At 39.7% G+C, this 23,509-nt stretch overlaps 1 protein-coding gene across 6 annotated transcripts in view; it reads right to left on the bottom strand.

The window, feature by feature from the left end:
• ESRRG (estrogen related receptor gamma) overlaps positions 1-23,509 on the bottom strand; it is a 640,719-nt gene that overhangs the window by 512,054 nt on the left and 105,156 nt on the right. Inside the window, exon 1 of one of the 6 annotated variants that reach the window (XM_031660084.1) lies at positions 9,429-14,938. The exons of the other annotated variants lie outside the window; for them this stretch is intronic. The gene's annotated coding sequence lies outside the window, so the exon portion shown is untranslated. Of the gene's footprint in view, positions 1-9,428; positions 14,939-23,509 lie in introns of those variants that run through there. 6 annotated transcript variants of the gene reach the window in all.

The raw sequence follows: 23,509 nt of genomic DNA, 5'->3' as shown, positions 1-23,509 counted from the left end.
CATTCCACAGGATAGTAGATAATGTACATTTTTGCTGAGACTTCCTGCAGGCGATGCCACACCTTTAAGGGATCAGGTCACTGGCTTTGAGGCTTAAAGCTCTCAACTCCAAAAGACACAGAGGGACAGCCCAAGTCATTCAAATAAGCTCACGATTTTATTGCATTTGAAAAGTAAACAATAATAAACAATTAAAATGGCAAGCTATAAAACAAGTATAAAACTTCCCAGTGTTCCATGATGTGCTGCTACTACATTAGCTTCATTGTCTATTGTTCATGGTGTTTGGCAAGAATACTTTAGGTCTGAAGGTTGCTTAAGGAACACTGGGAGTGCCAGACCTCTAGATCCATGTCTCCCATGAGCATATCCCATTGAGTACAGTTTTCTTTTTTTTTTTTTTTTTTGAGATGGAGTCTCGCTTTGTTGCCCAGGATGGAGTACAGTGGCGTGACCTTGGCTCACTGCAACCTCTGCCTCCTGGGTTCAAGTGATTCTCCTGCCTCAGCCTCCCAAGTAGCTGAGATTACAGACACCTGCCACTGCACCTGGCTAATTTTTGTATTTTTAGTAGAGATGGGGTTTCATCATCTTGGCCAGGCTGGTCTCAAACTCCCGACCTCATGATCCACCCACTTCAGCCTCCCAAAGTGCTGGGATTACAGGCGTGAGCCACTGCGCCCAGCCTGATTATAGTTTTCAAATTTTAAATTGCTCTAACTTACACTCTGAGCATAAACGTTAGACCAGCCATGGGCACTATTTTATTGATGGGGTACAATATGAAGAGATTTCACTGTAGGGGGAAACATCAACAAATCAGAAGTACAGAGATGATCCCAGCAAGCCCAAAATGAGAGGGGCAGATGTAGTCATTAACACGATTTCTGATGAATAAACATACCCTCTTGTATTATTTTGCTGTTTGCCTGTTCTTCTTGCTGTGTCTCTTTGGCAAAAGAGAGCCAATATCTGGGTCTGAAAATGACTGTTAATCACAATTTTAAAAACATATTTTAGCAAAGGATGAAAACACTCACAAATGCAGCTGAAATTTTTAAAGAGAGAGAGTGAAAAGCAACCCCCACCCCCGCAGCCAAAACAACTCAGTGTGGGCACAGTGTCATGTTGACTCATCTCTGAAGACCAACTGATTTGTAAAATCATCAGAAATGAGGTGGCTGGCTCTGATTACCATTGTGATTTGGGGGTGTATTTATCCTTCGATAGAAAATCTGTTCAAATGAATTCTCCCACATATATGCCACCCGTCAAGCAATGTGCTTGACAGTGATCCTCATAAAGAACTGAGCCTTGTCAGAGGGTATCTTTTCATTCAAAGGTACCAAATGAAAGATGGAGATGTAACTCCACACCAAATTTGGCCCTGTGAAAAGAAGATATAGAATAACTGTCTGAAAAGGCGAAGAGACTTTGAATAAAATAGGCGAAGACCAGGAAAACAATAACCTTGAATGGAAAATCATGAGAAATATGATTAAGGTAGGTATGTGAAGGCCAGGAAGCTAAGGTAGGAAATTAAGAGGATAGGGAAATTTAATTCTCTTCTGTGGAATATCAGCCCCTTACCTCCTTACCCATCCCTTGAGACAGATTAGAACTTAAAATGCCTTTAATCTCTGGTAGACAGGTTGCAGCACCAATAGGCTAAAATATTCATGGGCAACAGCCTGCAAATTCTAACAAACCACATTAACTGCTTAGATATACTGAGGATACCAAGGTTACCACCAAATGCCATTAACTCATAGTACCATATGATGTGCTTACTATGCAAATATGTACATACGTGTGAAGTCTGATTATTATAAATAACTCATTTCCCAGCTGCGTACACACTCTACAGAGAAAATGACACATTGCCTATCACTTAAAGAAGCCAAGTGAATGTGATTTATAAAATCAGTCTTCCAAACCCGTTTCTCCTGATTTTAGGTTTTGCGGGGAACATAAAAGGAAGTCCCAACGGAAATGAGAGTTATTTGGCATTCAATAAACAGGTTTATTCATGGACACTACAATATCAGAAACCAAGGCTGGCCTTCCTTGGAGCTAGTTTGAGTGTTGACTTGGTAAACTATGAATTAAGCTGAATCATTTCACTGGCTCAGGAGGGAACAGAGGCTGCGAGTGGCTAAATGGTTGCATACTATCCCGCTTTCTCTACACATTAGCTAATTAGTTGGCTGTCTATATGCAAAGCATTGCTAGATACTCTCCCAAGGAAATAAAAAAATCTTCACTCCTCATTTCAATAGGTCCAGTCGAGAACCTAGACCCTTCTCTCCTTGCTTTGGGATTGGTTTTGTCTTGGAGAAGACATAATTTCCACATATCCACAAACACACACCTCACTGTGGGTACCTCATATCTAGTTCCTAATCTAAATTCTCCAGGGATTCCTCTGTGATCCTGACTTCCCAGCTTCAGGCTGCATCGCCTTCCTCCTCTTGTGACTACTCTGTCCCCAGGCTCACCCTCTGGCCCACCTCAGCCTGGATGTCTAGTTTCTTAGCACTTACCTAATTTGAACTACTTATCTCTTTAGCCCCAAGTTTTGTATACAGCCTTGTTTTCACTTCTCTTTGAGCTGGCTTGTGCTCCCTCTGCAGGATTACAGATTCCTAGAAGCCCTACTACCATCATTGGAATGAGGGAGGCATTCAGGTTTTGAGGTATCTGAAAGGTATGCAGTTGAAAAGGGACCCTTTTTAAGAAGATGAGTACACAAATATAAATGTAAAGTTATAAGCAAAACTTTGGAGGGGAACCATGAAAGTGAGGTGACCTAGAGCTTCAGTTTCATCCATCTCTTAACAAATCTGCCTCTGATGTGGATGCCATCATTCTAGTGGATTGCCATCAAAGGCTTTTGGCCCGTCTTCTGAGAAACCCATCTATTTCTACAGCACTTAAGACTTTTTCCTTGAGAATTTGAGATTTTAATAAAACTTGAAAGTGTTTATGCCCATAAGAGATATGCAATCAATATCTGCAAATGTAAATAATGAAAACGATAAGATGTGATCACAGGGGCCCCAAACTCTCAATGCATAAAATGTAGGAAAAAGAAACTCATGAACTCCACCCATTATGTTGGAAACTGCTACTGCTGCATACGTAGCTTGACAGCATTTGAAATAGCTCCTCACTAGATAGTATTAGAAAACCCTTGTTTTGAGTTACTGATAGCAAGAAAATGACACTGACGCTGCCAATTTAGAAAAGGCAAACTCAGAGGCTAAGTTTAGGCTAAGGAAATTACAGAGTACAAGAACACTTCTTCTGTCCTTTCCTTCCACAGGTTCCTCAAGCTGCCTCTCCCCACTGGCCTCCCACTTTGCCCTCAGTAGCTACACTTTGGCCAGCGAGTTCTCAAGCTAATTTCATACACAGACAAGTGAGCAAGAATCTTTGCTCCTTTTGTTTCTGAGTTCTTTGAATATTGCTGTATTATAGCCTCAGGATTTCTATCCATAGTTTGCCCTAGGGCTATTATAACAATGTACCACAAACTGAGTGACGTAAACCACAGAAATATGTTATCTCAGCTCTACGACTTAGAAGTTCAAAATCAAGGTGTTGATAGGGCTGGTTCCTTCTGAGGGTTGTGAGAAAAGGTTCCAGTCTCCTGTTCTTGGCTTACGGATGGTTGAGTTTCTTCCTATCATGTCTTCCTTCTATGCATGTCTGTCTCTGTCTCTGTATCCAAATTTCTCCTTTATTATAAGAGGATCATCCTGGATTGGAGCTTACCCTGCTTGCATCATTTGAACTTGATTACCTCTGAAAAGACCCTGTCTCCAAACAGGGTCACATTCCTCTCTACTGGAGGTTAGGACTCCAAAATATCTTTCTTGGAGTATACAATTCAACCCATAACAAAACTATAAGCAGCTCTCTTTATTAGATGCCAAGAAAAAGTATGTGCAGCTAAGGTGACCATTAGTTCACTGAGCAAAGCAGATATAACCTTAGGATGCCAAAGGGATGTCTGAAGACTGCATTACACTAACGCAACAAACAGACTGAGAACTAACATGATGTTGAGTAACAAGTTTAAATCTGGCAACAAATAATGTAAAATTGCATAACTTTTGTTGTTTTGCTTCCATGTTCATGGACATTTGAACAAGTAAACTCAATACATTATAGCTTTTTGAAGGACAGACAGTCCATAACCTCCGACAAACTGCAGTTCCTTTAAATGCCCCTCTGCCAGATAATTTAGGGCTCACAGAAAAGAGAAGTTAAGACTTATCATTTACCCCTGAAGTGTGACATTAGGCTTTAAATGTATTTCATTTCTGGATAAAAGATTATTTAGTGCTTACTTTTTGGAGCATACATTAGCAACACAGGACCTAAGGATGGCATGTGAGATCGTTTTAATTGCTAGGAGAGCCAGTCACTATTAACTAAATGTCATCCCCCTGAAAGAGTGGCCAAGCACAGCGGTCCACCTGACTGGCAATTAGAATCTTGTCTCACCTCTTACCATTAAAATGAGGGGCTGAAACATTAGCACACCAGAGTGAATGAAGAGGGTAAATATGATTTGATAATCATGAAAATGAAAGCCAACTATCAAAGCAAGAGGAACAAGATATGAACCCATTGCATTTAGTGCCCACCTACATGAATAACGCTTGATCAGAGTGATGCTTTGAAAGGAGTAAAGGGTGTCTATCCACCCTTCTTTGACTTCTTGCATCTGCTTGGAGGATTCCTTTGACCTTTGTTTTTTACCCCCTTTCCCTCCTTCCAAAATTTACTTTTGTGACTGCTGTGGGTGTTTGGGTTCTTATTTTAATTTATTTTAAAGTTTGATTTAAATTTGGAACCTGCATAAGACTTTTGACATTTATTTCTGGGGGTGTTTTCTGAAGCTGGATGAAGTGGGTGTTGACTGACAGACAGGTTGCTATGGGAACAGCTGTCATTGCAGAGACTAAGGCTTTATTTCGTACTCTTCTTTTGTCAGGCAAAGGTTTGTGGGATATTTTAAAAATAGTATAAGTGCCCCAGAATTAATAGGAAATTGTTCAGTGACTCTTTTCTAACATACCTATCAAAACCTGCAATAGTTTTCATTCTGTACTGCTCTGTTCTGCATATGGATTCATCACTTTTTTCTTTAAAACAAGTGCTTTCCCATATGGTTTTCTCTCATTGGTTGTTTGTCCTTCACATTTCCCCTATGATACTGGCCCTAATAAAATCATACAGGAAAGGAAATCAAAGTAATAAAAGGCATTCAACAGTCGTCCCAAACAAATTTTCAACTACTGTAACCATGGACTTGGGTCACCTATCCGCTCCATCCTGGAGCTGTATTTACTGGGCAACTTCTTCATCTTAGGATGTTAAAGAGCAAATTCAGGTGATGAGAAAATATATGCAAGTTAAAAGAGGAGCATATAAGTTATCTTAGACTTAAGTTGTTTCAATTATTTTTATCTCTATTCATTTATTTATTCTATACCTTTAGTAGCCTCCTGGAGATTTGAGTAGATGATTAAATAAGATGCAGAAGTTCTACATCAAATCCTAATCAGCCCCAAATCTTCTATTTCTCAGGTTGCTCATTCCAGAGATTCATTACAGCTCCCAAACCAATTGAATTCTGAATACATTCCAAGCATCACTTAGAAAAATGACCAAAAAAAAAAAAAAAAAAAAGCAGAAACACTATTGAACAATCTGCTCTGTAAATAAAGAAGATCGACCCTTCTCTAAACTCAGCTTTCTATGAATCCGAATCCAATCATCTCTTTTCTTTACAACAGGTACCTCCCTATACTACTCCACATATCCACACAGTGCAGAACCCTGGGTAGGTTAGCTTCTGGATTTCTGAAAATAGTGCAGGGGCTGATTGTTTGTATTATTTTGTGTTTTTCTGGCTGCATTCAATTTCTACCATCTCTTTACTGGTCCTTCTTCACTCCCTTTTACATGAATGTCAAATTTTGCATTTGTTAAGGGCCATCATCCAGACACTGCTGGAAAAGCAAAATTTCACCTTAATAATGTTTCAGATGTACACTATGTAAATAAGAATTAAACTCACAGTTTAGACAAGGTAAAATATATAAAACATAAATTTATTTCCTTGAAACTTGGCTCAAACTAGTATCTTTTCTTTCATCATTCATTGGAGGAGGTTTATAGGGTTGTTTTTCTCTATACAGGAGCGCTAAGGGTTTATGTCATCTTGATACATGGAAATTTCCTTAATTAACTAAAATTGTGTACTCCATCATATTTTCTCACCTCCTGAAAATACCTGTATAAGATGCAAGAGATTTCTGAGGATGTTAATTATGTATGGCAAGCATGGTTTGATATTTCAGGAACCTGAGATTTTGTTTGTGTGGGGGATGAGGGGGAACAGCTAGGTTTTGTTTTGTTTTTGTTTTTGTTTTTTTTGAGATGGAGTTTCAATCTTATTGCCCAGGCTGAGTGCAATGGCATGATCTCGGCTCACTGCAACCTCCACCTCCCGGGTTCAAATGATTCTCCTGCCTCAGCCTCCTGAGTATCTGGGATTACAGGTGCATGCCACCACACCCCGCTAATTTTTGTATTTTTAGTAGAGATGGGATTTCGCCATGTTGACCAGGCTGGTCTCGAACTGCTGACTTCAGGTGAATGGGGGGGACTAGATTTAAAATGAGAAAGAAATATGCCTGGAAATTTTGTGTTGATGTTACCTTCCCCTTCTTATAGCTGATTGGTGGAGGAGAATGGAAGGGAGATCTTAGAACAGAGAAAAATGATGAACAAAATAAAAGAGGTTAGGAAAAGAAGCAAGTGATAGTGTGAGAATAAAATTCAATTGAAGAAAATGTTTAAAAGTGCTGAGAATATATTATCATAATGTAGACTGAGATGCTCTGCAGATTACTCATCACAAATATAACATTATTCATATATTTTTAATGAAGACAAGTGTCGTTTCCTTTTTGTGAAGATTGTATAATGGGACAATTACTAAATTCGGAGTCAGATGAGCTGGAATTTGGCTTCTCATGTGATCTCACATGTGATCTTGGGCAAGTAACAATTTAGTTGAGACCATCTCATCTTTAAAACAACACCCTGCCTCCCTTACAACCCAGAAAGCATTTAGAAAAACTATAAACTACTCTCCAAATCTAAGTTATTATTATTGTTTTCATCTTTCTTCTCCTTCCTTCCTTCATTCTCCAACTTCTACTGCCAGTTATCATCATCATCCTCATCATCATTGTCATTATCATCACTGGGGGGAAGTCTCTGGGCTGGAAATCCTGTTTTAGCATTTGTTCCCTGTAGCCATACACTTATAAATGAGTACATTGATAAGTAATAAATTTGTAACAATAAGTAACAAATTTATAACTGAATTTGTAGGAGTAACCATACCTACAAATTCAGGAAAAGAACCCTCAAAAGAGTTTTCCTTATATCTCCTCTATTTGGCTTTGCTGATCACATCTCTAAAGCTAGGTGTTCTGCTATATTTTGCTATAAATGGATCCAATTTGGCCAATGGCATTAAATTATTAATCTGGGGTAAGCAATGAGTATTTATGTAATTCACTTGCAAACTGTAATTGTCAATTAGAATATCTGATGCCTATATATCTAGGCATACGTCCATACAGTTTATCCTCATGCAATACAGGACAATTGAAAATTCAATAGGTAAACTCTTTTACTAAGAGACATAACTGAAAAGCCTGTTGTCACTTTTTAACAGACTGCAAATCAATAAGTGATGTAGGGCTTTACTTTTTGGTAGCATTAGGATGTTGACTTCAGCAATAAGCATGCTATAGATCAGAAGTTGGGACAGAATGCTCTGCTATGATATACAAGTAAAAAGCTTCTTATTTTAGAACTGTAGACAGTTAGCTTATCCAATGACCAACTCTACAGCTGTACTATCTTGTGGAGTAGAGTGTAATCTATGGCCATCACACTAGTCTTTTCACTACAGCTTCTACCCAGGGAGGGGGAAAATGCAATACATTACAGTGAAAGTTACCAATACACAAATGCGGAAAACCTAATATAATAAAAACAACCCCTCTCAGCCTCATTCACACTGAGAATAAATGAAAATGTTATTATTCATGCTGCTGTCAGACCGGATCATATCTGAGTCACATCAGACACATCTGAATCTAGCTTGATTTTTTATTTACAAGATCCCTGGAGAAAAGAGAATCTACAGAACTCAAAAAAAAAAAAAAAAAAAAAAAAAAAAAAAAGGGAGAAAACCACTCCACTGTTCGCAGTGTTCACTCTCAGGGCATTTTTGATTATCCTGTTTAAAGTCATAGAAAGAGGGAAAATTAGAGTTTAATTTCCAGGTTGACTCCTTCTCAAATTTGTTATTTTAGGCAAGTCACCTAACTTTTTTATGCCTCAGTTTTCTTCATGTGTTTGTAATGAGGTAACAATAGTATCTACCCCATAAGATTTCTGGGAAAAAATCAATTAAAATAAAAAATTCTTAAATATCCTGAAAACTCTATTATGCTATATAAATGTTAGTTGACAGTAATAGTTCATAGTGGCAGCAGTAGCAGAAACAGCAATAACAAAAGGCACACACCATCGATTGCATAACCCCTCAGCAGGGCCATAATCAAACACGTTAATATTCCTGCAGCAAAAGATATGAATATTGACACTTAGTGGAATAAACAAAAGAATATAAATTGCCTGCTGTCAGTCAAGGTCAGATTTTGCTGCCAAATAAGTTTCGTGGCCAAATGTATACAATGAATTTAAAAATAAAAACCAGCAACAATTCAGAATTATGGATAAATAGATATTGCATTTGAACTAATAAACCAACATACGAACCACACTTTACTATGGAAATAATGGTTATTAAATGTCTTCCTAGCCATTCTGCATCTCAATTAAATTATTCTCACTTCACTTTCCTTCCTAATCTAATACCTCAACTTTTTTTTTTAACTTATCATTCCATTGCCCTTCTTTTAATACTCTCCAGTCTCCACATTGCTAGGACAAGTTTTCAAGCATAATAGGAAGACAAACACTCCCAAATACGATGACAGTGTCCTAGACTGGTCCCATTTCCCTCCAACCCATCCTCCACCCAGCAGCGAGAGATCTTCTTAAAATGAAAATTGAGATGTTACACCTTTCTGCTAAAATCTTTCAATGCCCTGCCATAATTCTACTCAACAAGATCTAACTTTTTTAATATCGTGCACAAAGCCTTTTCTGAGCTGGTTCCTGCCTCTCTTTCCAGCCTCATTTTGCTGCTCAGCTCCCTCCTTCCCCATCCACAAAGCCCATATTCCAGGCCAGCCAAATGACTTGCATTTGTGAATATACAATTTCACAGTGAATATACAAGTGAATATACAATTTCTTACCTCTGCATTTTGCTCACACGGTCCCTTCTGCTATGACTGTCCTTCCCCAGTTAGGTCTGCCAGGTAACTATTACTCATTCTTTGTTCATCCTCTCAAAAAAAAATGTCATCTCTGAAGTCCACCCTGTCCTTTCCACATTTCTTCTAACACTCATGCTGTCTTTAGCCGGTGGCCATCATGCCCTTATCACATTGCCACGTGGACTGCATTGTGGCACAATTACTTGCTATAATTATACATCTACTCCTCTTCTCAGACTCTTAAATAGGCATCCTTGGTACCGCAAACTGGCACAGGCACTTTACAAAGCGAGTGCTTAGTGAGCATCTGCTTCATGAATAAAAGTGCTTCCTATAACTTTTCATCAAAACTACAGATGTTCAAGGTATATGAAAAGCCACCACTCACTAACTTTAAAGTTGGAGAAAAGTTCAGATGTCTTTTATTTCTCAGATAAAATTTAGGTTTGTTCTCTAACTGTAGTTCTCATTGGAAGAACTATTAAACAGTCTGGTGTTCAAGTTGAACAAAATTCTCTGCTTTTTACCTTAGTATATTCCTAAAACTAGAAATACAAAGCATTTAAGCAGGTATCACTAGCACTAGATGAAGATTGGAATTTAACCAACAAGAGTTTGATTTCAAGTTGGAAAGCTTTCAGAGAGAGAAAAATGCAGAGAGAGGACTTAGGTCCATAGAATTTTTCATAAAGGCATGACTTTCCCACCACTTCCAGGGGAGTTACTTCATGTGTTGGTGACATTTGCTCTACATGACAATGTCTGAAAATCCCTGGCGTCTACCGCACAAGCATATCCATGGTAAGGAGAAAAATGTTCCAGGAAGAAAAATGCTTAGAGTGTGCAAGGATAGTCTTGATAGGAAAACCTGCAAGGACCGAAACACGTCTGAAGGACTCAGATACTATTCAGAGACACTACTAACTAGTACATTCCAAGGGTATTTGGAATGAATAATTAAAGATACTTTATGTATTAGGAAACACTGAGCCTGTCATATTGGTTCTTTTCTTCCACTTATCATTTTTGTCTTTATAGAAACCAGGTTTCTTTTTACATTAGGAAGAGCAGAGTCATCTCCAGGTGAGAACGGCTCTGTCTTATCTTATTCATGCTCTATGACCAGTATAGTGTCTGTCTCATAGAAAGCTCTTGTTTATTGAACAAAACTAAAAATTTTCACTTAGAGAACATATTTCAAAAATCTCTTTCTACATCTTAGCTCTAATTAGAAAGTATTTCTCATGTACTGATTTGGGTGACTGCTTAGAGTTAGGGTATGGTACTTTTTTACCCGAGGATCAGGTACCCAGATAAAATGACCTGAACTCTGGTATCCCTAATACTACTTGCCATGGACCTTCAGCCACACGCTCAGTCAAAGTCACAGAATAAGTAACAGAACACTCTCCCTTTTCTCCTCTTCCCTAAATCACAAAGGTCCTGGTATGCCCTCACATGGTTTTGCTCAAATAAATAAGGAGGCATGAAATAATCCTGGGGAAAAATAGTACTTCAGTGACAATGAATTAACCACTAAGGAGAGCTGATATCACAGTACCATATTTTAAAAATAAAAATGTAGGAAAACTCCAGTAAAATATGACAAATTAGCAGAACTTCTGGGTGGAGTTTGTAAAATACTTATCCATCAGACACAGTCTATCTTCTGCCTTGGCCTAGAGTGCTATTGCTTAACTGTAGGGATTATCTACCACGACATTTTACAATGAAGAAACTGAGTCTTGAAAGGTAACTTATGTGAATTCACACATTCTAATATCCAAAGAGAAATACTGCCTTCCTCTCCTTCATATCAGAGCTTTGTCTTGATAATAGCCCTACCTGAAATGGAGAAATGGCCAGTATCTTCTACCCTCCACCCAAAATCCTCCAAAGATGAAAGCACAATTACAGATTTTAGTGGGCCCAGGACACTTGTTCGAGGGGAGCAAGGACAAGGAGAACAAGAAGTGAAATGGGACAGAGGAGGTCTTTCTCTTGTTTAAGACTTATAAGGTGCTGTTGAAAAATCTACAGATAAGCATCTTAAATCATGGTAAATTACACACTGCATGCTGGTGACTCGGTCATGGAAAATTATGAAGCTACGTGATGTCTCATTTGTTGTGCTGAAAACAAATGTAAATAAATTACTGAGAGAATCTCATTTACATTTAGAAATTCATCCTGACGCATGACATGACTACCAATTTTTTTAAAGATACTTTGAGAAGAAATGCCACTCATTAAACCCAGATCATGAGGCTCATAGTATGAGCTTGATTTGGTACAGGGTTTGCAAAGCAAAGAAAGGCTACCCTTTCATATTAGGAGAACCCCCCAACCCTGCCACACATACATATACACACACACACACACACACAGAGAGAGAGAGGGACAGAGAGAGATACATTCACTCACACAAAAGGGAGAGGAAGTAGCATAAGGCTCATGGTAGTTTCTCTGTTTCTAATGACCCATCTGCTGTTCCTCACGTTCACAGACAACACTCCGGACCCACTGTTAGTGGGACTAACTGGTTGCCCCGTAGAGGGGATGGTTTGTGGTGAGCCATTCACACTCTCTCACCCCATTCCACCCGTGACCTAAGGCAGCTGGCAGGGGTTAATGGGACAGAATGGAGTTAACTGGCTCCTGCAGGGATCAAACCCATGACCGATCTCATTAACACTCTGCTTTGACCAACTGAGCTGCAAAGCCATGGACTCTCATTGAATAGGAATTGGTCATCAAGTGGCACAGATGCCCTGCACTAAGATGCAGCTGACCTGAAAAGGCAGATATAAAATACAGGAGATTGATGGGATTTGAGCAAAAACCTTGAAGGGCTTCAGGTCTAGGGTAGCTGTTAGGCTTGTTGCCATGCTTAATTTATCCCATCCACCTCTCCATGACTCCATTCAAATCACCCAGGGCAAAAGCAAGGACTTATGAAACAGGGACAGAGAGTTACAGCACATTGAATGTAATGAGAGCAAATCAGGCAAGCACTTAATAAAAAGTTTTGAGAACTGTTTTATACGGTCTAAAAAGCTACAGCTACGAAGGATTGAACCATTGTCTCTTGCTGACATTACACTACACTTATGCACAATATTGCTCCTTCCACATCGGTTAAAATAACCCATCCTAATGCCCTGTCTTCTAAGTGAGGGCCTGGGACTTAAACTTTTTCCCTCTGCAGCTGTGACTATGGGCTCGCTTTCCAGCTCTTAAATGTCCTCCCATCTTTTTTCTTTTCCCCATTCTAAATAGATACTGCAAAAAGTTGTTAAGTTTTGCTTTCCACCCCACAAGGGTAAAATACAACCATTTCCTAAATAGGGATATTATGGTGTGCTCGGTCTCATCCACAGCAGAATATTTACATAAGCCTGAAGAGGTCTGAGAGTTTATTGGTTAAGGGAAAAATAAGCAGGCCATGAAATAATTATTTTTCATTGTGCCCTGCCAAAGCCATTCAGCCAAAGGCTAAATTGAGCTGCTATTGTGATTATTTGAACTGTGGAGCCAAAAGTCTTTGCTGCAAAGCATCCCAGCTGTCCTAAATTTTGTTCTGATGGTTAGTTTTCATTCTGGCTCAGACCCTGCCAAAAAAAATGGTCCCCAAAATAGGCGGGTGGAAGGGTTGCTTTATCCAGACCCACATCAATTACCGATTTAGGACCATTCAGAGAACTTGATTATTAACAAATCACTTCCTGAAACTGTTATGACAGGATTCCCATATGCAAACGGCAAGTCGCTCATTTGCACACAGTGAGGTGAGGAAATTAAAACTAAGACTTCCCAAATTTACTGATGGTCGCTTTTTTTAATGCTGATTGTACTTTACGGCAAATGAGTTTTTCCCCATGGTCCTCACGGCTGGAAGGCTGCAGCAACAGCAGTTGCCCAGGCTGGATTAATGGTGGCATCGACCCTGTGCTTGCCTGGCACCTCAACAGGTATGTCTGGTGACTGTAGCATTTCATGACTGAGTAAAATGGCCCTTCTAGGGCTTTAGGAAGCAATGTATGCTTTGTTTTGTTCAGTGTGGCATCCCCCACATCTGGAGCAATACCTGTCCATTGTAGGCACTCAAGCTGTATCTACTGGAAAGAAGGAAGGAGGAAAAGAGGAAAGAAAGTAAGGAAGGGATGGAGGAAGGTAGGAAGGCAGGGAGGATGGATGGAAGGAAGGCAGGAAAGGAGGAAGACTAACAATCCAGTGGAATCTAGAGTTTAAGTTAGTGTTGTCTTCTAAATAAATATTCCTTTTGTGTGCTGGGATGAACACATTTCTGAAAGCTAATCTAGTGTGGAGGCACAGAGAATAGCCAAATCCGTTACCTTTTATCAAACCATTACTTTTTTTCTACTCTGGCCGAGATCCATTCACAATGGAGAAAAGAAGCTAATGCAATATATTAATTTAATGTATGTACTATCAAAATGTACACAAACTTGAACAAAAACCAATGTGTCTCTAAAAGATTCCCTAAGATTTTCCTGCCATTTACCTCTCCATTAATATATTTCAGAAATGGAATCAACTGCAATCATAGAGCAATACCATGTAAACCGATAAGGCCCATCTGGAGGGTACAGGAAGGAAAGCAGAATACCAGACACCAGGAGGAGGGTTCCCAGAGACTCTCAGGGAAGCTATTCCTGTTATCTGCACCTCCATGGCGTTCAGAGGGACTTTCCTGGAGCTTCAAGTTACTCCCACTTCTGGTGGGAGAAGTTCGATGTGCCATGAAGCCAGGTCTTCAGTGCAGGGGTAGAGCCTGGAGACACTGAAATCACCCTTTGGAGTGAGGGTGGGTTTTTGCCATTTTCTGGAATTACTTGGAATGAGGGCAAAATCTTCAAAAGCGAAATGTATATAACATCAGTTGCAATTTACAAAGTCATTTCCACCCATATGCAAACAACTCTGGAAATCTCCTTCCTTGGGGTGCTTTCCTGGAACAATCACAAGGGCGTGGACATCCTTGGTGTGTCTCTGTCATGAAATGATTTGCTCCCTGCCCACTCACTTCCCCACCCCGACCCTTGCCCCAAAAACTAGAGGTTAGGGATGGGAAAGGAGAATATTTATCCATCTAACAATCAGAACCTCTGTCAAACATCAGCCATCCCTAACTGTTCATCAGAGCTAACTAGTTCCAGATCATCCTGTGAAGTCACCATGCGTGCCAATGCATGAGCAGATGAGCCATCTTTTAAACAGAGATGGTAGCTAGAAGATACAGCTGTGACATACAAGGAAATTCAAGATATCATAAACCTAAAAGATACATTTGAAACACAAAATGGTTTTGTGATTAACAGCAGGGACATAACTGTGGGGGGTTTTCAAATAAATTTAGAGCTGTACAGCAGAGCACTGTAACTCACACCTGTAATCCCAGCACTTTGGGAGGCTGAGGCAGGTGGATCACGAGGTCAGGAGATCAAGACCATCTTGGCTAACACGGTGAAACCCCGTCTCTACTAAAAATACAAAAAAATTAGCTGGGCGTGGTGGCAGGCGCCTGTAGCCTCGGTTACTCGGGAGGCTGAGGCAGGAGAATGGCATGAACCCAGGAGGTGGAGCTTTCAGTGAGCCGAGATCGCGCCACTGCACTCCAGCCTGGGCGACAGAGCGAGACTCCGTCTCAAAAAAAAGAAAAAAAAAAGAAAAAAAAAATTACCTGAGCATGGTGGCAGGCTCCTGTAATCCCAGCTACTTAGGAGGCTGAGGCAGGGGAATTGTTTGAACCCAGGAGGCAAAGGTTGCAGTGAGCCCATATTACACCACTGCACTCCAGCCTGGGCGAAAGAACGAGACTTCATTTAAAAAAAAAAAAAAAAATTAGAGCAGTGCATAACTTCAGGCTAGGACAGGTAGGTAGTTTGTCATGGCTGCTTCAGAGGACACCACCAGAGAGATTAGTGCCAAGAAGGATCTTCCCAGTCACCCTCTCCACAAACACCCACCCACACCCACTCCAATTCCAATGTAAGAGACGAACACACCAAAGCCTGGAGACATGAGCATCATTCAAAATCATTCAATCTCACCATCAAATGCATTTATTCTTTTCTTAATTATTAATCTCTATTTTTTTCTCTCCACCCCGTCTTTCCTTTATTGTCCCCATTTCTTTTCAACCACTTTATCATCTTTTACTTCTCCATGACTACATCTCAGGGCTTCCTTCCTAGCAGTTGTAGGAATAATAAGCACTTGTTATACCACGAACTATTCTGAGTGCTTTAATATTCACCACCTCATTTGATATTCACAACAGCTCTATGAGGGAGCCACTATTATTGTCTGCATTTTATTATAGATGAGCAAATTGAGGTATAGAGAGGTTAGGTGACTTGCTCCAGATTACTCAGCCAATTAGCAGCAGAGATATATTTTAAAACATCCTTCCCACTAACATAGGAGGAAACTGAGGCATGAAGAGTTTTAGTAACATGCCCAAGGCCACTCAGCTTGGAAGCAGCAGCACCAGGACTATGGAGCCCTTGCATACACTCACCACCTTCCTAGTTATCCTGCTCAGGACCCCAAAGCTAGAAGGCTTAAGGGACCAGGAGCAATGCTAAAAGCCAAACAGCTGTGCTCGATAAGTCCCAGAGTCTACAGCATCATCAGGTTAAAAATGTATTTAGAAATCTAGGGAATCAGGAAAAGGCATCCACAGAGTGCTTTTGTTTTGTGAAAACAAGGAAAGAATTATTTAGCATATTTTTCTGCAGAATGATTTTGCCAGTTTCAGTCATTAAAAATAAATGCTTAGTAGGGTGACATCTATTTCAAATAGTTGCAGACAAAAATAAATCTCTCCTAAAAAAAAAAAAAAAAAAAAAAAAAAAAAAAAAATCTTAAATACAGTCTGTCCAGAGCTTTTGGTTCTAACTTCTAGCATAAATCAATTGGGAAAAAAGTATATGCACAAGAAATTTAACTGTTTTTTGTCAAAGACAGTGGGGAAATCAAAGGACGTCCACAGATCATTGAAAACTCTATTTTAGTCATTTTCACATGCGAATATTCTTCCTCCCACCTGCCAAAGCTGTTCACCAGAAAAAAAGAGTAATCTCTACAAGCCTGGCCCCTTGTCTTTGGCCATACGCTTGTGGTTCCAAACACAGCCCCTATCTACTTTATAGAAACTCAGGACCAGGACATAACCAAAGTCAAATATCCTGAAAATCATCAGGTGAATGTTCATTATATTAATAAATTGTTTTCAAGAAGAAGGGCCACGCCAATGTCCTAGGAAGATCCTGGAAAATATCTAATATATGGTTAGATAGCTACACTACCATTTAATTTCCATAGTCCTGGTTCATTTTGTTTTTCTATTCTCTCTCTTATACATTATTCCTATCTGGAATAATACATGGCCTGAGATGAGAGAAGAAATAGCTGAAAAAGAAAAACTCTTGTAAAATGATAAGAACTAAGCCCATGACCCCCAGCAGAGGACCACCTTTGCCCCACTATTCTCCACTGAGGTCAGCCATGCATGGTGACTTCACACCTTGCCTTTAGTTGCCCGACCTCTCATCTAGTCTGCTGAGCCCCATACAGCTTTCTGCAACTCGTAATTTAATTCCTATCTGAGTTGGAGGCATAAAGAGCTTGACCTGTCACCTGTGTGACAGCCACAGCTCTACCTGCTGACTAGATACTCTTCTGGATCCATCCCATTGGCCAAACGGAGGGACAGAACATCTTCCTCCCCTTTAAGGAAAAGGAAGAGATGCCAAGAAATGCTCATTTCAATTAAACTTAGCAGAGAATCAGAACCAAATCAGTCATATTTATTAGAAGACCTTGCAAATGGCAAGAGTTTTGAAAAAAACACTCACAGTTAAATAAAGAATAGGTAAAATGTACGTGCACTCAAGGTGATTCACTTCTTCCCAAGAGTTATGGGTTCAGGGCAGGTAAGGGTTCCAGCTTACACATCATTAAATAGCACCTAGGTCCTGAGTTTGGGTGAAATGGTGGAATGCTTTACATTTGATAACACATGTGGCTATCCACTTGTGGGTATCTAATTTGGAGTACTATTAATGTGTAGCCTTTCCTGGCAAATCTGCCTAAGGGATTAGTCACCCCCCAAAAGTTCAGTTGAATATTAACCACATTAACTTTGCAGCCTGCAACATACTGTTACACGCAAATGGCCTACAGTGCCATGTGGATGACTTGCTTAGCAATAAACATTCCATGCAGAGTCCCCACTGCTGGAAAAATTGTGCTCCATCAAAAAGGATGACCACCCTGCCAATCCTGGCTGCGAACCCTGCCCCCAACCACACACACACACACACACACACACACACACACACACACACACACAGAAGCCCAGTCTAGGGGTCTAGGGTATCATGGTTTTATTCAATTGTCAGATTTTCTCTGACTATGTAAAACTCCTTTTCCTTCAAGGTTTTACTGCAGGTCAAGTCCCCCAAGATTGGCTGAAATGATGTATCTTTAAAGGTAAGAATTTTAAATGTTCTGTGCAGACTTTTTTTTAAATCTCTCACCACAAAGGCCACATGCTCCTTCTGTTCCCCAAACATACTGTCCCCAAGAACAACTTCCTAATGTCTATAGTAATTCCAAAGAAGCCACAGAGAATTACTGTCTCTAGTAACCAGAAAATTATAAATACATCCTGAACCCACATTACGAATAGAAATAGTCACTAATCTTCTGCTCAATGACAAGCACCCGCTTAGAGAAGACCAGCTCACCAAAACCCCACTGAATTGTTGTCCTATTTCCTTACACCCTAGTTCTTTGTTACATGCATTCTTCAGCCCTTACAAACCACCCTTGCAGAGGTGATTCAGTGTAATTAGAAATCGAGTTACATCTTAGGGCCTGGAACCTTTATTTCTTCATAATGTTGTACACTTAATTGCTCCTGCCAGTTAGCAACGCAATTATGTTGTCTAGAAATGGAGACAAACAATAGATTTTAGTATTTAAACAGGAACTGAAACTGCAAGCAGAGAGCCACAAACCACACCATTAAACTGGAATTAAAGCAATATGTGAAAAGAAAAAGTTTCACTCCCAGCAATCATCAGCCTACCATGCAAAAAGAAACTACCCACAGATCAGAAGGAAGGTGGAACACAGCAGGTGAACCTTGGGTTCCTAGTGTAGGATGGGATTTTATGAAAACTCCAGGCATGAAAATATGACAGGATAAAGTAGACACATAACAATGCAGGACAACACTTGCCCTTTAGTGGCTAAATGAACAAAAGAATCTCTGTATTAAGAGTGTCCCTTGTGCATAATCATTGCCTCAATGCAGCCTGTCCCCAATCTCTATGCCTACTAAGATTTTCTAAACTAATGCCTTACTAACAGGTTTAGAAAAGAGAACGAACAACAATCAACTGAAATTCATTCCATTTTCTAGAAACTGTCACGAGAATCACAAAAACTCAAGTGGCGCACAGATTTGGCCTTGTATTTCCCTCTGGATCCTATGTCTAGAATTTCTATACACGCCCCCACCCCATCACCTCCGCAGTGGATGTACATTCTTATTATAATCTACAAAGGGATATCAGTCTTACAGAATAGCACCTTACTTCAGCTTTAAGGAAGAAATTAATTCAGCCTCTCTCTCCATTACCTCTCCATGTAGAGACCTAGAAAGACTTAAAACATGCAAGAAACAATTAGAGTAGGTGTTGCCAGAAGATGCTCCTGTTGGAAAGTCTCTACAGAAAATGGAAAGACTGAGAGAACTGACTTTGGAGACAGCACTCTCCTCATACCTGCAAAGAATTGTGACTGGTAAACACACAAGTCCAATAGTGCTTTGGAGGACAGACATGTCAAGATATTTGATGCCAAGTTCAGAGGGGCCTGAGCTTTGCCTGTTAGGTGAATTTGCAAAATTGCAGAACCCGTAGTGAAAATAATTTCTCCTAGGAGAGGGGTAAGAGAAATTTCTGGGTTCAATTTTATGTCTTTGGGAATAGCACATTTTAGGAGTCCACCATCACTATTTCCTTCCAACTACAGAAGTAGTTTTTCTGACAAAATAAAATTGGCAACTAATATTTTCAAATTCCGGGAAGTTTTCACAAGATAGCAAAAAATACATAAGTAGTTCATAGGTTTGTGCATGGGCTATCTACCACTACAGCAGAATTCATTGATGGCTCTGTCTAGCCTCTATCCTGCCTTGTGCTTGCATTCAAAAAGCCTCTTCCCAATTGTTTTCTAGGCCCTACCTTGAAAAAATACTAAGTATTGCACCTTATGCCCCAGGTTTCTGAAATGCAAGCATTGCACCAAAAGCTATGTTAGCCATCTCTATACTACAGCATTGGACCCTCCAAAAACTATCTCCCTTCTTTATCTTTAATTTATCTTTAATTCAAAAGTAATTGTGTACCATTACAGCTCAGAGTTTAAAACGAGCTCTCTCAAAAACTTTAAAAAAAAAAAGAAGAAGAAATTAATTCTAACCCTTACCTTTGGCATCTTATAAGACTTTTGGCCATGACTTACCTGTATAAATAGAAAGAACTAATTTACTACAGAAATGCCCATGGGCGAACATGTACTAGCTAATGAAGTGTTCAGCTTTTGCATGATTAACCAGCTGGTGGGGGTAGTGTAAAAGCAGAGGGCATAAAATAATAAGAAAAATTGATTAGCAGTCGTGTTTTAAAGTAGTCCATGAAAAATTCCTTTTTTTATACTCACTAGCTCAGAAACTGACTATAAGAGAAGATAAACTTGAATGACTCACCAGGAAACTGAGCAGGCCCACGGCTGCTGTCTGTGTCTTCAAAATTCACTAAGTAGGGAGGCCCAGGTGAAGCAAGAAAAGACACCGAACTGCTTCCAAACAGACTGACTTACACAACAGGTCCTGCCAGTTGTCATAAAGTTAATTTTCTAATATGTTGCGAAACGCATTATATAAAGTTGAAAACTGTGACTGGGCTCTGTGTCCATTCAATTTTCTCTCTGGAGCACTCTGCTAGACCACACTTGGCTTTAACTACCGCCAGACCAATTCATTAAGAAAAAGGGTAGAGTCTTGAGCCAGAATATTTATACACTTGACTCAGAAACAATCTATTCTAGGGGACATTTTCCCAAGCTAAATGCACTACAGGCCTTTCCTATTCATAACATTCTTTAGCTGGTCTGCAACTCCCTTAAGTGAAAAGAAAAAGAGTCAGGTCCACAAAATAAAAACGCAGCTGACCAAAAACAAAGGAATGGCTAAGGTTTGAGGTTACTTACAAAGCAATGAAACTGCTCTTTCTTCCATTTGCTTTGATGACACAACTAATATTTACTCAGCTTAGCCCTCCCTTTAGCACAGGGACAGGCATTTCCCAGGAAGGGAAAAGAGTAAAACTGATGCTGGGTATCCTCACTAGCACACTGTACTACAGCCCTAGATTCCATCCTTTATTGGGATGCTGCCCATGGTCAAAGAAACAACAAGGTGGTGCAGAGGCAGTGCCTACACAGAGATTCTTTCTCTCCCTTTCCCTTTCTCTTTCTTTTTCTTTTTCTTTCTCTTTCTCTCTCTCTCAGGGACATGACCAGAAACCAAGTGATCAAAGTACAAGCCTCCCCGTCCCTTCATTCTTCTCTGTGGTGATAGATAACAGCCCTCTTCCCAATCAGACCTTTCACAGATTTGCAGCAGAACATAAGTAGAACCAGACACTGAACTATGCGCGGGATAAACACACCACCATTACCGGAAAATCAACCATCTTCCTATGACTGCCAGATAGAGAATCATTAATACCATTTTACCTTTTAGGTTTAACTGTGAAAAACTTCACAGTGTGGTGGGAAGGCCACTGGCAGATCTAGAAATCTGAGTTACAGTATGAGGTCTGCTGCTAGCCTAGCTGTGTGACCTTGAGCATACTGCTTAGCCTCTCTGATCCCCAGCTTCCTCATTTACAAAATGAAGGGTTAGACAAGATCTCTAAGCCTTCTCCCAGTTCTAAGGTCCTCATTGTTCTTTTTTTTCTCTGCTCATTGATATGTCAATAAACTAAAGGAGAAGGGCTGAGCATTTGTCAAAGTTTACATCATAAACATGTTCCAGGGTTGTGCTGTCCAATGTGGTGGCCACTGGCCACACGCAGTGACTATTGAGCACTTGAAGTGTGGCCAGTCTGGATTTCAGAGAGTACCCCCAAAATGCAAAATATCTTCTTCATTATTTTTGTGTTAGTTACATTGACATGCTAATATTTAGGATAAATAGAATGCATTTTTTAAATCACCAGTGCCCAGCTGGCTCAGTCAGTAGAGCATGAGACTTAAAATTAAAGTTATCTGTTTATTTTTACTTCTTTAAATGAAGCTGCTGGAAAATTTAAAATTAAAACTGTGGCTCACCTTGTATTTCTGTTGCACAGCCATGCTCTACAGGAGAGTTTGGCAAACTGGCTTGCAGGCCAGAGCTAGTCAATGGCCTCTTTTGATATATCCTGAAAACTAAAAATAGTTTTTACATTTTCTAAGAGTTGTTTTAAAATAATCAATGTTGTAGAAACCATGTGTGATCAGCAAAGTCTGAAATATTTACTATGTTACCCTTTACAAAAGCAGCTTGCCAACCACTGCTCACACCTCTCCTTCCAGAGTTCGGTTACTATATAATACCCAGGTCTTCAACACAGCACCAGAAAACATGTGCTGAGAAAGAATTCCCCTACCAATCTTCATATTCCCACCATTGTCCCAAAGGTTTTGGGAGAGAGTAAGAGGAGAATCACAGAAAGAGAAGGAAAGGAGAGTCCACACTCAATGCTTACTTTTTCCTTGTCTAACCAGAGTAGCAGCAATGCTTACACACATTTCAACCTTACAGCTTTCAGTTTTTTTCTTCAGAGAAAATGGCTTAGCATGAAGAAATGCAGCCAAGGGAGAAACATACGACAACTTTAATCTAATTTTGTAGCATATTTTGGGGGGACACATTTACAGTGACTAACTGATATGGTTTGGCTGTGTCCCCACCCAAATCTCATCTTGAATTGTAGTTCTCATAATCCCCACATGTGATGTGAGAGAGCCAGTGGGAGGTAATTGAGTCACAGTCTCCTCCATGCCATTCTCATGATAATAAGTTTTCAGGAGATCTGATGGTTTCATTAGGGGCTTCCTTCTTTGCTCAGCTATCACTCTTCTCCTTCCTGACGCCATGTGAAGAAGGATGTGTTTGTTTCCCCTTCCACTATGATTGGCAGTTTCCTGAAGCCCCCCAAGCCCTGTGGAAGTGTGAGTCAATTAAAACTCTTTTTTTTTATAAATTACCCAGTCTTCAGCAGCTCTTTGTAGCAATATGACAACAGACTGATCCACCAACTGCCCCAGTTTGCCAGGATCAAGAGATTTCTGTGAATGTGGGACTTTCACCTTGCTAAAGTGCTAAATTCAGGATGGTCCTGGGCAAACCAGAATGAGTTGGTCACTTCAAATTTGACCAATAAAAAATATGGTACTATGTTATATAAAGAATGCAATACTAACCACATTTTTTAAAGTAGAAATACCTTCTTTAACAAGCTACCTGTTGAATTTTTGCCTTTTCTACTTTCATTGCCCTTTAAGTACTGAAAATTATATTTTTAGTAAGTTCTCCACTGACCATTCAGTTCTTTCATTTTATGATTTTGGACCAGATCCCTTGCCATTTCTGTACCTCACTTTTTCTTCTGTAAAAATACACTGAGTAGATAGTGCATTCTTCCCAGTTACTTCTAGTGGAGGATAAAACAGTAGACTCAGTTGAGGATTCACAATTCAAGACTGATGGTCAATACAGGATGACTAGACAACAATTGTCCATAAGATGGATTTTTAAAAGTGTTTTAAATTGTTCAGCATCGTAATTGCTTGAACTGGAGATAACATAGAACTCAACATGATCCAGCTTCTAAAGAAAAAATTATATAAATGGCACTTGAAACCTAAAAAAGTTATATATTCTGTACATATAAACTTAATGGAGATATTTT

The sequence above is a fragment of the Papio anubis genome, chromosome 1 (assembly GCF_008728515.1).
Source record: "Papio anubis isolate 15944 chromosome 1, Panubis1.0, whole genome shotgun sequence".
In the NCBI taxonomy this organism is placed as follows: Eukaryota; Metazoa; Chordata; class Mammalia; order Primates; family Cercopithecidae; genus Papio; species Papio anubis.
The sequence above is the reverse complement of the archived record's forward strand: the minus strand, read 5'-3'. Positions and strand labels throughout refer to the sequence as shown.